Genomic DNA, 18,419 nt, shown 5'->3' with positions numbered 1-18,419 from the left:
AGTTGATCACAGAACCTTGAAGATCCTTCCTAGCCCTAGGTCTATGATCCCCAAGCCTTATATGAATAAATAATTTCTGGTACAAATAGAGTCTTTCCAGTCCCAAAGATGGAGAGGATTATAGAAAAGCAGACTTCCAAAGAAATTCTTTACTTATAAGATAGGGGTATTGAACTCAATGATATTGAGGGTCCTAAGAATTCATCTTTATTGTTACCAGGGCCTATCCCAGTGTTTAGTTTGAGTACTTATATTCATTAGTGCTTACTATATAAGCTTTACCATCCATTACATTACTATGTGCTAAACATTCTACAATTATCTCATTTGATCCTCACGAAAACCCTTGGAGAGAGAGGTCAAACGCTCTTATTTCCCCTATTTTATAAATGAGAAAACTGAGGCAATCAGGGTTAAATGACTTTCCCAAGGTTACTCAGCTAACAAGTGTCTGAGGCAAGATTTGAATTCAGGAAGCTGAGTCTTTCTGACTTCAGGCCCAGAGCTTTATCCAAAGCATTCACCTACTTACTTAGCTATCTTTGATGTAAGGCTTACCTAAAATAGTCTTGATGACATTCAACTGAGATCAATGTATACCATGGAAACAATGTAAAGACTAACAGAATGCCTTCTGTTAGGGGTGGGGAGAGAAGCAAGAATGGGGGATAATTGTAAAACTCAAAATAAATAAAATCTTTCTAAAAAAATAGTCTTGATGAAGTTATGCTGTTTCTGTGTATTCTGTGATACCTACCAACCACCCCTTTATTGTCTTGCTTTAAGTTTTTACCCACTGATAATTTCAAAATCTCTGGTCCATAGTTTGTAGACAGGCTCATCTTCCTTTTGTTTTTATTTTTTTTGAAAGTCAGGACAATATTTATCCATTGCCAGTTCCACAGTGCTTCTTCCAATCTCCACAGTCCATAAGGGATCACATATAATGGCTCAGCAGTCACATCACCATTGCTTTCAGGATACTGATACTAAATTTCACTTGGAACCAGTAACTGGAACTCATTTAGGAAAACTAGGTTGTCTCTTAGAAATTCTGTGCTTCTCTCATTATTAGCCCTTTATGAGTTGTGTTTGTTTATTCTTATCCTTTCATGTCAACAATGATTCTTTTTTAGAAGAGAAAATGACATTGTAAGAACTGAGCTAGTCTAGCTTCTGTATATCAATATTGATCATTATTTCTTTAAGCTGATGCTAAGTCGTTTTGGTTTCCTTTCATTTGTGGGGTCAGCTAGTTGGCTGGCGAAGGTCCTTCTGACCCACAACTTCTTCAATTCTGTGATCCCATCCACCTCTGGTTCTCTTCCTTCTTGACCAAATTACTAATTTGATCCTTCATGTGTCCTGAATGTAGCATAGTTCCTCCTTTTGTTGTCCTTAGTATTTCTCACCCATCACGAAAATTTCTGAGAAGATTCAATGTTTTGTCTTAATTCTCAATCACCATCTCTTGGTTCCCTCTTCTCTGCATTTTTTAAACTTCAGTCAGCTGATGAATCTCTTGTGAATTGGCTAGGGATTTCTTAAGTCTATTCCTCCTTATCATCCTCATTGGATTTTGTTTTGGAATTGTTTCACTTTGGGTCTTCAAAATATCAGTCTTTGAGGGTATCCCATCCTTTACAATCCAATAGTCCCTATACTGATTTAGGCCATGGAATCCTCCCTACTATATTTTCTCTGGACCCTTCTGAACTATCTGTTTTTGTCTATGCCCTCTAAGTCATTCCCTGCCCCCAAATCTAGTGCCTGTCAAGACTGATTGTTTTTCCTTCACTGTTACATTCTAAAATAAATGGGCCACCTCCCGCTTAAGGCTCCCATCATTTCTTTTTCCATAATGAGTTCTTCATTAGCATTGTGGTAAAAAAAAAGGTAAAAGACCAGCTGACCTTCAGAGAGCTTTCACTCTAATGGGGTAGATAATTAGATCTATATGAGTTATACACAGAATAGAAGGTAAATAAAGGAGAAAGCACTTGAAATTCCGTCATGTGAGGATTGTCTGAAGAAACTGGGAATGTTTTGTCTTCTGAGGTACCTGATAGCTGTCATCAAATTTCTGGTGGAAAAGCTATTGGATCTGTTTTTATTATCATCAAGATAATAAAAGCTATTTATCTTTTATATGGATGGAAAATGATTGGCTCCTGGTGAGGACCACAAAATTTACCAAACTTACACTTCAGGAACACTTGGCCTAAGGGCAGGAGCTGGAGTTCTAGGTTAGAGACTGATAGAGAAGGGCAACAATTTAGAGGGAAGATACCAAGGATTTCCTCTGGTTTAGTGGATAGAGAAATGGACCTGGGTCTAGAAAGACCTCAGTTTAAATCTTGCCTCACACATTTATCAACTTTATGGCCCTGGATGAAACACTTAATTTCTGTATGCCTTGGTTTCCTTATTTTTAAAATGGGAATAAATAATGGTACTTGCCTCCCTGGATCATTGTGAGGATAAAAAGAGATGGTATTTGTAAAGCACACTGTAATCCTTAAATATTTTCATGTATTTTGTTTATATAGATGGATATATGCATGTATATACATGCACATACATATACTAAAGTATACATTCATGGATATAGAGAATACACATATGTACTAGCTATTATGGTTATTTTTTTTAAAATAACCTCATATTGAGGCTACAATGCACTCGGCTTATCCTCCATTTCTCTTCTTGTTCACAGTCAAAATCCTAGGATTTTATTAGATTAATTTCAGAGGGAAGAATGTGTTAAATAAATTGTAGAGATACAGATTTGCTTAGAAGCAAAGAAAACCTTCCTATATCTTAGTGAAGAAAATTGTCCCTAAGGCAAGTCAAGACTTTATCAGGTAGTCAATAGTTAGAAGAGACAGAACTATCCAAATGTCTAAGGAGTTAAAATTTCCTCCCATCACAACTATATCATTGCTACTAAAATGATTTGAGATGATTTTCCACAGCTCTGCATTCATTTCTTCCTTCTGTCCAGGTGGTCTGCAGTTTGCTTCTATCACAATATCACTTCTGTTCCTTACCCAATTTTCATTTTGGTTCCTGAATTTTTTTATAACATCTTCAAAGTAGACATGCAGTTTCACCACCTGTGTAACTTATTATCTTTCCTTTGAATAAATCAATCCCTTGCATGACCATATTTTAGGTAATAAGCAACAGCCCACGAAGAGGTGGTGATGTGTGTGTGTGTGTGTGTGTGTGTGTGTGTGTGTGTGCGTGCGTGTGATATCCATCATTCCAAGTCTCAGTGATATTTTAATTCCTTATTCCCCTCCTCTCTGCACAAAAGGCAGAATCAACTTTTCTCCCTCCCTAGTTTAAGCCCTCTGTTTTTTTCCCCTCACTGTTAGAATAAGAAGATAATAGAAGTGTACAATTCTCAGAAGACAGAGAAAGCATTTATCTTTTAAAGATGTTTCTGTTTTCGAGTCAGCTGCCACTTCTGGATGATTCATTTTCCCTTGAAAAAGAAAGGTGAGCACATCAAGAAAGTCAATGACTTGGAGAAAGTAACATAGACTTTCATTTTGATGAATCTGTTTTCATTTGCCATTATCTGCTGAGGGTAGGCAGTCTCCAAATAAAAGAAGTTTGATCTCTGTATCGTTTCCTATTATATGAAACACTTTCAAGTTTATTCATTTGTTTTCATACTCAAGGCTTCCTTGACCTGGGCAAGATTACTTCAAATATCCCATTTTACCCGAATCTGAATCTGAGAGCCATTCTTATGGATGGAACCCAAGAATCAGTTAAGGCTCAGGTCTATTTTCCCCATCAGTACCATAATATTTGATGATATTTCTATCATCATCATCATCATCATCATCAATATTTCCTCTTCTGGTCCTTGACCTTGTCATCTGTGTCAGCAGAACTCCCTGGAGGTAGCTAGGGATGCCCTTTGGCATTGTCTCACCCCATCCTTTAAAAGATTTCCATGCTTATAATGGCTTTCAGTGATCATCAGTTTAAGTTTGGAAGAAGTCTTAGAAATCGAATTTTTCAAATGAGAAAATACATCTCAGAGATGTTCTGTGATTTGTTCAAAGTCACAAAGGTGGTCAAGGCACCTGGTTAGTGAGTGGATAGAGCCCTAGGCTTGGAGTCAGGAAGCTTCGAGTTTAAATTTGGCCAAAGAGACTTAAGTAGTTGTTTGACCCTATGTATGACTTCATTCTGTTTGCCTTAGTTTCCTCATCTATAAAATGAGCTAGTGAAGAAAATGGCAAACAACTCCATTATGTTTGCCAAGAATACCCCCAATTGGGGGTCATGGAGAATCTGACATGATTGAAATGACTGAACCACAAAACATGAATGCATTAAATGGCAGAGACCAAATGTGAAACAGCTAAGGAAGGAATTTGTCTTGCTGTTATTGCCTTTCCTTTTATGTCTCATAGCTCATGCCAGTAGAAGGTTCTCAGGTTAAAGTTCAATTAAAAAATCTTATCTCTCACCTGGTCCTTTGCAATAACCTCTTAATAAATCTCTCTGCCTCAAGTCTCTCTGTTTCAATCCATCTTCTTCATAGTTAGCAAAATGATGCTCCTAATCCAGATCTGACCACTTCTCTTCTCCTCCTTTACTACTTCACTTGATGATCTCATCAGCTTCCACAGATTTAATTGCTATCTTTATGCTGATAATTCTTAAATATACCTCTCTGTATCTGTCTCTTTTGACCTCCATCTCCATCTTCCATCTCCTACTGCCTTTCAGATTTCTTAAACAGTAAACATCTTAAATTGAACATGCCCAATTATATCTCTCTTTCCTCCTAAACCCTCCTTCACTTATTACCTTTCCTATTAATGTAGAGGGTAACATCATTCTTCAATCCCTTAAACTCATAAACTAGGAGTAATCCTTGACTTCTGACTCTCTCACCTATGGGGTCTATTAGGCGAACAAGAAAGAGCCTTTACAGAAGAGAAAATGAGGATGGCAGTGTTGTGCAACGTTTAAACTTCAGTTTCATCAGAATTGTTTTTAAAGGAGATTAAATCTATTTTCCTGAAAAGGGAAGTAGGAGGGGTAAGGTATGATAGAAAAAGTGGGGGCTAATGAAAGGGAAGGTGAATTAAGGGAGGCAGTGGTCAGAATCAAAACAGAATTTTAAGGAGGGGCAGAGTCAAAACAGAAAGAAAAGAATAAAGAGAAGATAATGGGATGGAGAGAATTGCACAGTTATTAACCATAACCCTTGTCAACAGTGAATTTTGTCATACATTCATATAAATATATATGTGTATGTGTATATTCATGTATATCTATATATATATGCACATATACACATAAACACACACACACACACACACATATATATATATATATATCCACATATACATATAATTTCTCGAATGACTTTTATGGGTCATTAATAACAGATTTGGTGGGAGAAAGTCAGCTTTCAAAGAAAACTCCCTCAATTGTAAACAGAACAAAAGCTCATTTTGTCAATGTCCCTAAGAGTCTCTAACAGCTGTCTCTATTTCTTTGAAGTCTTTAGGACAATTGATGGAGCATTCTTTTTTTTTAGGGTTTTTTTTTCTTGCAAGGCAAATAGGGTTAAGTGGCTTGCCCAAGACCACACAGCTAGATAATTAAGTGTCTGAGGTCAGATTTGAACTCAGGGACTCCTGACTCCAGGACCAGTGCTCCATCCACTGTGCCACCTAGATGCCCCAGAGCATTCCTTTTACAGGAATTTCTGATGTTCAGCTCTTTTCCCTACCTCATCCTGAGTTCCCTTCTCCCCAGCCTGAGGTCCCGCTACCTTTTCCTAGTCATGGTATCATATCTTTCTTTGATTGGACAAGACAGTGATGGTGTTCTAGATCTTGACTTCTGATATACAAAGTTATTTCAGTTCAGGCATAGGGTTCCATTTGGGGGGATTTGGTAGACCTCCTCCCCCCTAGTCACACAGGCAAAGTTCAAGACTTAGAGAAATATGAATAAATGTGGTTGTTAACCTAATTCTGTTTTGTTCTTTCTTAAAGCCAAAACTCTGATAATGCTTGTCCATGATTAGTACAAACTATGGGAAGGTTAGCAAAGATGTATTTCCAACATACCAACACTCAGTAAGGAGCCCTCTCCATATTGGGGAACATTTTCACACTGAATGTGAGTATAGAACATGCTTACCCATCAAAAGGAAGTAGATTGCAGTAAAGAGCAGAAATAACAATCCAACAATATATTGTTTAAAAGAAACACATTTGAAACAGCAAGACACAGAGTTAAAATAAGAGACTAGAACAGAATCTGTATATAGAACCTATATATTAATGCAAAGTGAGGTGATGAGTGTCTGTACCAGAGCGGTCATAGTGTCAAGAGAGAATGGGATGTATTTGAGAAATGTTGCAAAGATGAAATTTTCTTTCTTATTTATTTTATTATTAGATATCTTGTTTTGAGAGGGCAAGTTGAGGTCCCCCTCTGGTATAGGTTTACTATTTCTTCTTCTAATTCATTTAACTTTTCCTTTAAGAATTTGAATGTTCTGTCATTTGGTACATATATATTTAGCATTGATATTACTTCATTGTCTATGATACCTATTTAATAAAATGTAATTTCCCTGATTACTTTTGACTTTGGTCTATTTTTACTTTTGCTTTATCTGAGACCATGATTGCTTCCCTGTCTTTTTAATCAAAGCTGAAACACAAATATATAGGTTCAATTAGGGGATATTACAGTCAATAATCCAGGGAAAAGATGACAATGATATTGTAAGCAATAAGGAAACAAATTTAAGAGATAAAATGGAAGAAAAATCGATACGGTTTGATACTTGGTTCACTTTTGGGGGGAGGGAGAGAGAAGAATCAAAGATGAGCCTAGATACCTTGGGAAATGGTGAAAGGAATAAGGAATTTTGGAAGAGTTGTAGTTTGGGGAATAAAGGAATAAGAAAGCTCTGTTCAGTACAGTCCTTGTGGGGCCATCAGTATTACCTTGGAGCCCCTACTTTTTTGATCCCTGCCCCCATTCTTTTGATTTACTTTGACTGGCTGTGTTTTAATGAGGATTGATCATGTTGGTTTGGCACAAAGGTGTTAGTGGACTTGTGCTTGAATCTTCATTGGCAAATATTCAGCATAGAGTTAGTAAGAAATAGTGAGAAAAATAGTTGGAAGACTATAATAAACCTTGATAGTATCACTCAAGTATCTATAAACTCACTATTTCCTAAACTCCAGAAATACCTCAATCTGAACCTCAGAGTTCTATGACATGGATAATTTCAGTTGCTTTGTTCTTCCTGTCTCTTCCCTTCTATTAGGCAAATAAATGTGCTCTTAATGCTTGTTACCAAATGAAGAAACAGAGGCTCAGGAGGAACTAAAGATTCTGAGATTCATGGCTAACTAGATAGCTAGCATTCCCCTATAACACTACAAAAATTGTTTCTTTTTCCCCACAACAATTCTGGAAGTAGCTGCTCTTATTTTCCCCATTTTACAGAAGAGGAAACTGAGGCAAACAGAGATTAAGGGACTTTCCTGTGGTTACACAGCCAGTAAGTATCTGAAGCTAGATTTGAACTCAGGTCTTCCTGAATCCAGGTTCGCTTTTATTGGACTATTTAACTGCCTCATAGCACACCTTGTCTTCTCTATAAGTGGAATAGAATTCAGGATCCTATACTGACCGAAGTAGACTGGTGCTTTCTTAGTCTTGGAGATATGGGCTATGGGGATATGGAAGAGAACAAACACCTTTACTACATCTGGTTTTGCCTAGCCCATTGTAGAACAGGGTAAATAGGTTCACGGACAGAAAAGGTTGTTGTTCTCAGTCTTGTACAATGACACTTCTCTTTAGTAACTGTAACATGTCATTTCTTCTTTCTTTCTCTTTCTGTCTCTAACCTTATCTCTTTCTCCTTTGGTTTCTATCTCTTGGTCTTGGTTTCTACCTCTCTGTCTATCTCTATCTCTCCTTCTTCCTCCTGTCCAAAGCCCCTAGTGATCCTTACATTAGGAAATAAGGGATATTTTCAGAGCAAACGGCTTTACATTTATAGCAATGCTTAGTAGCTTCTATCTGAATTCCTTTTCTTACTGAGGAGTCAGGACCCCAAATCATGGTTACTATATCCTTTTGAGTTCTAGGATTAGATCTGTTAAGTAGGGATTGCTTTTTCTAAGTCTGTAATTCAAAAGCCCCCACCATGTTTACCATCCCTAATTATTGGTTGATGTCAATTAGTCAGATGTAATTAGCTTTTAGAAAAGGATATTTTACATGAATGGTTAAGGAGGTACAAAAACAATTTACTCAAAAGTCTCTAAGATACTCTCCCATAAGAAGATAGAATCCTAGGAAATACTATCTCATGTTTAAGGAGCACATGTGGCAAAGGGGTGACCCACAACTCCTGGAGTCCTGGGGGATGCTTCCCTTTGTTGTCTTATAGCCTTTCTGCCTGACTCTTTGTAGAGCCTTATATCTGTTTTCTTAATCTCATCCAGGTTGTCCTTGGTTTTCAATGAAGATACTGTCAAAAATTTTCTGGGGTTAGTGTTAAGATACTCATGGGATTATGTGGAAGCTCAAAATCCTTTGGAGTCTCCAAAATTTATAGGAGGGAGGAGGTCACTTTTCTTTGTGTTCCCTCAGAGGGTTACTTTTCAGAGCCTTAGAAGACTTCTACTTTAAGCTTCTGATTGCTCAAATTTTTCATTCTAATTGACTTGAAGCTTTATATCACTTAGCAAGGCATGATCACATGCTTCAGCCAGTTCAAGTAGACTATCTTGTGTATCCAGGTCACTATTTAGGTTTTCCTTGTCCAATGAGAGGGTCTGCTTTAAATAGCATGGACTGATTTGATTTCCTTATTCATCTAATTCCCACCTTTAAATTTGCATATTGATAGATGCATACAAAACTTATACAGACTTCCTATCAAGTAATTTTAGGAATAGGGAGAACTTGTAAAGCAGAGAGCATCTCCAATCAAAGATGGTACCTGATTTGCATTTTGAAAGAAGCTAGAGATTCTGCAAGACAGAGAGGTAAGGAATAGCATTAAAGTCAAAGGAACAGAGGTAGAAAATGGAAAACCAAGTCTAGTAGAGTCCACTCTCTCCTCAAACATGGAGTACCTGTGGGATTAATTAAGAATTAAGTGACATTTTTTGAAGGATTGGTTCTTTATTTCAAGTATATTTGTCAATTTTCTTTTGCTTTCTCTTTCTCAGATTGGATCTGAAAAAGACCATACCAAAGGAGAACATATTTAACCCAATAAATTGTGTGATGTACCATATTTCCCCATGTATAAGATACACCCTTTTTAGAAAAATTTGGGGTCTAAAAACTGGGAGCCTCTCATACAGTGGTTGTAGATTTTTTTACCTCCTTCTTAGAGCTTGCTGTCTTTGCACTCATTGTTTCACATTTGTTAATGGTACATTAGGTTACTTTTTGCCATGTTCTGCCTAGATATGTAAAGGTTTTCATACAGTGCTGAATTCAAGTTCAAAGTGATCCAGCTTGCAAAAGTGAATGGAAATCATGCTGCTGAACATCAGTCTGATCCTCCTCCTACTGAGAATACAATCCAAGACTGGCCACAGGAAGAAGAAACCCCATGGCAGAAGAAGGCCATGAGAAGCAAGTCACTAAAATGACCTAATTCAGAGAGGGAACAAAGGGTAAGTGAAATTTCTGGGTCTACAAAGATAGGTCAGCATGAAGTAAGAAGAATTGCTGATAAAAAAGAAGTGACTGATTTCAAAGGAGGATGACTTGGATGATAAACTGAAATGAATCAAGGAGGAGCATCTCTGTACCCAAAGGATGCTGCACTAGATTCTCCTTGACCTGAATGAGATGTAGAAAGCCATTAGTGCTTCAGGTTCGTGAAATGAAATGGACTAAGCATGCCAAGGGAGGGCTTGTGTTCAACAACAGATCAGAGCCCAGGAAGGAGTGCAGTCAGAGCCTGTCTTGAGACAGTGATTCCTCATCCAATACAGATGAGGACAAGCTAATGGATGGGAGTTTCCACAGTGATGAGGAGTTGTATGAATTATGTAATATATTTTTTCAAATTTCGGGCCCCCAAATTAAGGTGCATCATATACATGGGGAAATATGGTAATCCTAACACAGACCTCAGAGATACCTCACCAAGAAAAGGTATTAAAAAATCACCCAAGAGAAATAAATCATCAAAAATTATATATATATATATATATAATATATGTGATTATGAAATTTTAAAAAAGTTTTTGCATAAGCTATTTGAGATTTCTTTATACTGAGTGATACCAAGCACAATGAGATGGCACTTTTAGAGACAGTGATTTCAGAACCAATATGGTAATAAGATGAATTTCACTTGACTAATCAATGGCAAAAATGTTATTTTTCAAAGAAAATAAAGTGGGGATAGGAGTGAACCCTCCAACTTCTGGGACACATGATCCATTCTGTGAGTGAATGAGGATATGGAAGATAATTTGATCTAAGGGAGGTCTTATCTATGTAATTTGCTTTTTCCCTAATAATGAAAATGTTTAAAAAAAAGGGAGGATGGAAAAGGAAAAAAAAACATTCCCCAAGGATACCTTAAAATTGAAAACCTGATTAGCACTCTTTTTTTTTTTTTGGCAAACTCCTCCTGGAATGACCTTTCAGGTTTTTCTGGTGTTTGGTACAGAACATTGAATGTTCCCATGGTGAAAGGAGTCTTTTCTGCTCAGTAGGACAGGTTAACACATCTTTCCTTCCCTCTTCTATAGAGAAAGAGCATTGTTTAGGTAGAAAGATTTACCATTTAAAAAGAAGAAAAGAGATTCTATGTAGCCTAGGATTTGGGGTATTATCTGGAATATCTTACAAATGGTTACTAGGATAACAAAAAAGCTAATTATAAATTGTAGACATCATCCATCCAAAATGTTTTTAAAGACACTATTAATTGTGCTCATGTTCCCTTAAATGTTGTAGGCTCAGCTCACATTTCCTTTAAATGTGGGATTTTTTGGGGAGAGCGACAGAGATAGTGTTGTGAAATGGACATGAGTTGAGGGTAGGGATGAAATGGGGAGAAGATAAGCAAGGACCCAGAGAAGAAAGCATCCTTCAGATTAAAGATAAGCTCTCAGGTAAGAGGTCACCTATAAGCAGGTTGGCCTCCAGAGAAGTCAGATTCAGTGGAAGCAGCTGCTGACCCAGTGGGACTGGGGGAAAGGGCTTTCTGCATCTCATTCAGGTCAAGCAGAGTCTGGTGCAGCATCCTTTGGGTGCAGAGATGCTCCTCTTTGGTGTATTTCAGTTTATCTTCCAAGTCATCACTTTTCTTTCCCAGCTTGGTTACCCATCTCTCAGAAAACTTATCATGGGACTCTGCCTCCTTGAACTTATCCTCCTTGTTGTATTTGTCTTCTTTCTGAGAATACTCTTTTTTTCAGCAGCATTCAGGCACTTCAGATTCTGGTACAATACTCTGATCTACTCATCCAACTTCCATTAATGGGATCCAGGCAGGTTAGTCTTCTTCTTTATGTGCTCCAAGTCTCTCTCAATGATCACCAACTTGTGGGCCACCTTCTCAGACTTCCTGTTTGCCTCTTCTGCAATGTACCTGGCTTCTTTCAATTGGGTTTCTTGCAGCTGCATCTTCTCTTCATCCTTCAGAATCCAATTTTTAATGACCTTCATACCTCTCTCACTCTCATCAGTTGCCTTCTCTAACTTCTGCAGAATGTGGCCAAGCACTTCTGAGCATGGTCTAGTTTCTCCTCAACCAAACTGGATCCAATCAATCAAAGATGCCACCTTGGCCTCAGATTGTCCCAGATCCTGCTTCTTCCTCTCCATCTCCCACTAGAGATACTTGACTCACTCTCCTTGTAATGATCAGCCTGCTATTGCAGAATCTGAATCTTGAACTTCACCATTCAATGGTGGTGATACCAGTTATGGTGTCCACCCTGTTCCAGGTTCTGCTTTGGGTTATTGCCCCCTCTACTGGTGCTACTGCTTCCCCTAGATATAATTTGTGAAAAGCTTTAGATATTCAATTAAAGAGATTACATTTCATTCTAGAGACAATAGGGAGCAAAAAAATCTTTTAAAGAATCTTAAGTAAGGAAGTACAAGGTCAGATATGCTTTGAAGAATGTCAACTTGTTCAAATGGATTGGAGAAAGATGGTCCTGAAAGTAATGAATCCATAGAGGAACCCATTACCACAAAACTAATGAGAGATGATGAAAGATTAGTGGGTGAGGAGGGGGGGACAGATAGAAGTTTTGGAGGTGGAACCCAGAATAAGACTTGGTAAATGATTGGACATGAGGGATAAAAGAGAATGAAGGGCCAAGAATGACCTGGAGCTTGCTGACTTGAGCACCAAAGCCTTATACTGTAGATAAGTGAGTGTCCTAACTTGTCAGGCCAGTTGTTGCCTTGATAGAGGAAATGAAAACCCAATTATTTTTGACATTAGGAAGAGAATTAGAATTAGTAGAGGAGTTATTTCTCCATAGGGCCATCATAATTCATTTCCTTTTACTGTTATTTATCTATAAAGGAACTGGGGTTCCTTTTCCAATTAGGGAGAGACCTAACTCACTATACCAGGGGCAGCTAGGTGATGGGCCTGACCTCAGAAAGATTCATCCTCCTGAGTTCAAATCTCACCTTAGACACTTATTAGATTTGTGACCCTGGACAAGACAATCAATTCTGCCTCATTTTCCTCATCTGTAATATGAGCTGGAGAAGGAAATGTCAAACCACTCCGATATTTTTGCCAGGAAAACCGAAATGGAATCATGAAGATTTGAAGCTGATTGAGCAATAACTAGACATGAACCAAATTTTGATGGTCCCCCATATTGATGGGGGATGGAAAGAGCCCAAAAGTATGAAGACTGAGCACCCCTGGAAGTTAAATTTGCCTCTATACACACAGAGCTTCTATTGTAAGTCACTGGTTATATTTTACCTGGAATCATCCTAATCTATTGGAAAAATTGATGGATTTGGAATTGAGAAAGTCTTATGCTTCTTACTCCCTGTGTGACATTGAGCAAGTCACTTTATCTTTTGGACCTCATTTTCCATGTTTTTGTAAAATGAGGGGATTAAGCTAGATGAATATCCTCTAATGTTTCTTTTATCTTTATATTTCTCATGCTGTGACCTCTAAAGTTGTTCTATTGTTGTTTGGTGGTGTCTGACTCTTTGTGGTCCCTTTGGGTTTGCTTAGTAAAGATACTGGAGTGGTTTGCCATTTCTTCCTCCAGCTGATTTTACAGATGGGGAATCTGAGGCAAATAGATGTAAGTGATTTGCCCAGAACACACAGCTAGTGAGTATCTGAGACTTCCAATGAGTCTTCCTGATTTCAGCCTCAATACTCCAACTGCTTCAACCTTTAAAGTTACTTCCAGCCTCAAAATTATTATCTTACAATTTTAATCTTTGATTCACTCTAGGTCCTTATCTACTGCTTTGCATATATAGTAGTCTATTAAAATGTTTGTTGTTGATAATTAGGGACAGAGCACTGCCCAAAGGGAGAAGAGATCAAAGGAGACTAAAGAAGAACAGGAATCTTGAAGTGGGCCTTCAAGGATACAATAGCAAAAGTTGAAGGTCAAGGGATAGGAGATGGCATTATCAAGGTCAGAATGACAAGAACAAGCTTAAACAAAGACTCTGTCATGAAAGCACAGGACATTTTGGGGGAAAACTAGAAGCCTGGTTTGATTAGAATATTTGAAGGAGAAGGAAGAGAATGAGATCAGACCAAAAAGAAAGGTTGAAGCCAGTTGATGGGAATGCTTAGATGTCTAAGTGGGGTCATCAGGTATTTGGGAAACCTGATAAATTTACCTCTATGGAATGATGTGGAATGACCTCTGCGGATTTAGGAATCTTCACCTGGAGTGGGAAGGTAGGATACATTGGTACAATTGGAGGATGTATCAGAGGGGGAGCTCCACACCTTGCCCTGGTCCCTACTTCATCTATATCCCAGAGAACTTGGTCCATCCACCCACCCCAGGGGAATTAAGAAAACATTTTTCACAGCAATGGGTACCTGGAGATTTCACAAGATTCATATGAATGAAATGAATCATACTGTTATACCAATCCCCCATACAGGAGGTGCCCCAGTTTCTTCTGCTACTAGAAAAGAGCCTTCCTATAGAGATCAAAATGGGAAGCTAATACCACCCAATTATTCAGCTGGACAAAAATCAAGGAAGCCACAGAAGAGCCTACAGAGTTTCTAAAATCTGAGGGAGCCACAAGTCCAGGTGCTCAGAGTACTAGGAATTAGTCAATGACAAGCCCAGGTATTCTTGTTCCTTGCACCTCCTTGTGATTATATTATGCTTTCCCTGCTATCTCTTGGGTGCTGGGAATAAAGGATGGGGCCCAATTATACCAGATGGTGTCTTTTTTTAGTTTTTTTTTGCAAAGCAATGGGATTAAGTGACTTGCCCAAAGTCACACAGCTAGGTAATTATGTCTGAGGCTGCATTTGAACTCAGGTTCTCCTGAATCCAAGGCCCATGCTCTACCTACTGTGCCTCCTAGCTGTCCCTGAAAAGATGGTGCTTCTTGATGTGAGGCCCAGTTGAGCCCATGGGATAGCAGATGCCTTATGTGTCTATAAAGTACAGACTTTTAAGCTCAGATCTTTATGGGAACTCCTGGTATTAGATTTACCCAGAAAAGGTTTTAGTGAGATTAGAAGTTATGGAGGGAAATGGAAGCATTGTACAACTTTCTGGAAATGGGTATGTTCTGGAAGCCTGGTGTGCTGTCCCCATCAATTCTGAGTATGTGTAGGTAAGATGGGCCTGCCCTGAATCCAGTCAGTCTAATATTGACAGCTGCGGGAGGCTAAAGGTTTAGGTAAAGTTAAGAATTTCGCTTACATGGACTTCTTTCCAGATCTGGCTCAGATGAAAGATATTTATATCACTAACCACTGTCCTGCTTCTGCAGTTCTCAGAGGACTCTGACATGTACCATTTTGGACAAGATAGAAATCCATGTAAGTAAAACTTCTTGCAAGGGCATATAGATCCTTTGCTAGTTAGAAGAGAACTTCTGTTCTTCCTGATATGAAGAGGTTAAAAATCTGACCACTGGGTTCCTAAATGTCATCCTAGGACTAGATTTAGTATCTGTTTTTCGTATTCTTACTTCCTCCTTCCCTCCTTCCAAATACTTGGGAGGCACTAAGGGTAGTAAATAGAGGCTGGCCTTCAGGTAAGAAAGAGTCAGGTTTCAACATACTGGTTATGTGACTCTGGAAGAGGTCACATAGTTTCTTATGGTCCAAATCTACATCCTGAGATGTAGATTCATTGTTTTTTGTCTGTGGAGTGAAATTCCATTTCAGGGAACTCCCTAGATGGATGAAACCACAAAAATATTACATTATCCTCAGTTTCCTCCTGACTGTGCTGTCAAACTACTCTATAATAATGAATGACTAACATGAATATATTTGCTGAAAGTGATGGGCTTGGAGTGCCAATTCTGGATAAGGTCATTAACATTAAAATGATTACAACTATGCACCTGATAAAGGTAGATCAATGAATCAGAATAAGCAAGAATTTAAAAGGCATTGAATACTTTTTGTTATTTTTAGTGATTTCCTCAGTGTGAAGGAAAAGTTCAGATTTGTTTTGGTTTAAAGTTTAATTTTTTAATTAGTGATTTAGAATAATCTTCCATGTTGTAAAGCAACAGGAGGAAGTAACAGTGAGATAGAGATTGAGTGACAGAATGAGAGAGACAGAGAAAGGCAAATAGACAGAAACATAGCTAGAGACAGAGATAGTGGATTTATCTTTGTTATAGTCAAAGAATATTTTTTTGAAGAAAATAGAAAAGGGAGAAAAAGAAACATTTTGGGCAGATTGGGAAAAGGTCCATATTGGATGGTCTGTAGCTATTAATCCTGAAACAGAAAAGCAGAGGACAAAGCAGGAGAAGAGTGTAAAGGGAGGGTGAAAGAGGGAGAGGAAGAAGAAGAAGAATGGAAAGCATTGAGTAGTAACCTCTCTCCTTCCCCATCCCCAGAGCAGGTATAGAGTTACTGTACATTTTATCGTAACCCCCATCCCCCTGTCCCAATGAAAGACACTAGCATGCTCTTTGCCATCTTCTCCATGACACTTACAACATTCATTTAGGGGGAACAGGGCAACTATTGTTATTTCATTTTGCAGTGGAGGAAATTGAGTCTTAGAGGAACTAAGTGATATGTGAAAGGTCACCAAATAAGGAGATGGTTGAGCTGGGATTGAAGCTCAGTTCTTCTGCCTTGGAGGAGACTCAACCCAGGGTTACATTTGGGTGCTCCCTGTTTCCATGGTAAAGCCATCAGGTGCAGGTAGCTTAAAATCTATGAGATTCCAGATCTGGGTCTGGTTTTCCTCAACCAACCTTGGTGGTAGAGATGAGTTTTTCCTGCTCTCCTGCTCCATCAGGTACAGGTAAACTAACTTGGTGAATTCAAGGCTGACATGTTTAGATAGTGTCCTTAGTGGAGAGAATTAGAAATGGAGGAAGAAGTACTGAAGAGGCCAATAGCTCCTCTGTCCTAGAGGCATCTAAATTAGCTGTGGAGATGAGAATTAAGAAGGGTACCTATGGAAGGAGGAATTTCTGATTCAGGTTCCCTTATTGCTGGGAGAAGCAGGAAGTGAGGAAACAGGGATCAGGCTACTAGTGACTGAACTGCTGGAATCTCCAGAGTCAGAGCCATCCAGAGGGAGATGCCCAGGAACCCAGGTCAATCTCCTTGGTCTCTGTAGTCTGGATAGAAGGGCATTGAAAGAATCCTGATCCATTTGCTAGAAATGAATACTAGGTCCTAAGTCTGTGTCTCTGGTCTTTTTCTTCATCTGATGTTTCTATTTTTCCTTTATTTTCTTAGTAATACTCAAAATGATATCATGCAGAAATGAAGACTCCATTGAGAAAAACAAAGGGAAGCCTATTTATATAGGAATAAGGGACCAAAAACTCTGTCTGTCCTGTGAGTAGAATAAAATACCTGCCACATTAAAGCTGGAGGTGAGTTTTGCTGAGTCATAGAATTCCCATTGGAATGGGAAGCCCTCTTGGTGATTGCTCATTTGATGCATTATGAAAACATCTCTTCCTCAACATTCTTCATCACTTTCATCAAGACCTCCAATGATGGATAACTCTATCCTTGGAAGCAACTCATTACAGTTTAGACCACTAGAATTGTTAGGAAGTTACTTTTCATAGTCAGTTTTCATTTGCCCCTTGGCAATTTTGGGATCCTTGTTCTGTTTGTTCCTCAGGAAACAACTATTTTTGTATATGATAACCCTTCATGAACTCAGAGACAGTTATAGCATCCTTTTAAAGTTTATTCTCCATTAAAGAAATTCAGTTTAGTGGTAGCTGGATGGCACAGTGGTCCTGGATTCCAGAAGAACTGAACCCAAATCTGGTTTCATACAATTGATACTTACCAGCTGTGTGACCTAGAGTAAGGCATTCAGTGCTGATTGCCTCAAAAGAGCAAGAAAAGTTTATTTTCTTCATTCAGTTAATCTTATCTATGTCACCTTTGAAGGCTTTCCCAATCTTAGGAGTTGTGTCTTATTTTTTCAATAAAAATATCATTGTTTTCTTTTCCTCCTATAAATCCTTTCCATTTTGTGATAATTACAAAATGTATATGGTTTCATGTTTTGTTTTGTTTTTTATTATGGCCATAGTTTGATATTTTCATAATGATTGGGTTCCAATATGGAAATGGGTAGACTAAGTGCTTCCAATGCTCAAAGAAGAAAATTTATAGGCATATCAGCATTTGGTATGTTTCCAGTATTAACTCTGTATTAGAAGGATGAGACTTTTGATTACATTTCAATTACATGAACTGCTAAAGGGACCTTGAGTCATTGTTCTTCTACTGCCTTAGATAGTTGACGTGAGATTACTCCAGCAATCCTGATTAAGACCAAGTTTTACCCAAGCCTATTATTAATAATGGATTCTGAAAACCTTTCTATCAAATCTGTGTCTGATTTTCAATACCCCCTCCTACATCTGGCATCAATTATATGTTCTCAATTAAACCCATTTTCAGGGTATGTAATCTTGCTTACAGAACCCCAACTTTGAGTATGTTTGCTCCCTGAAATGTCTCACTCATTCTAGGTACATTTCTTGCATTTGTGGACAACTTACATTGGACATGTCCAAAAATATTTCTTATTCAACAATGACTTCATCACTCTCTGTTTTCTATTAAAGCATATAGATGAAGGTAGAGTATCTGATGACTAACTATAAGTATGGCATTGACTTCAACGAAATTCTACCAACTC

General features: G+C 38.2%; 1 pseudogene; it reads right to left on the bottom strand.

Annotated features, from left to right (window-relative positions):
• Nucleotides 1–11,179: 11,179 nt before the first annotated feature.
• Nucleotides 11,180–17,195, bottom strand: LOC141505124 (uncharacterized; annotated as a pseudogene).
• Nucleotides 17,196–18,419: the final 1,224 nt, after the last annotated feature.

Source organism: Macrotis lagotis, chromosome 1, assembly GCF_037893015.1.
Source record: "Macrotis lagotis isolate mMagLag1 chromosome 1, bilby.v1.9.chrom.fasta, whole genome shotgun sequence".
NCBI classification, from domain to species: Eukaryota; Metazoa; Chordata; class Mammalia; order Peramelemorphia; family Peramelidae; genus Macrotis; species Macrotis lagotis.
This window is presented reverse-complemented; position numbering and strand designations above follow the sequence as displayed.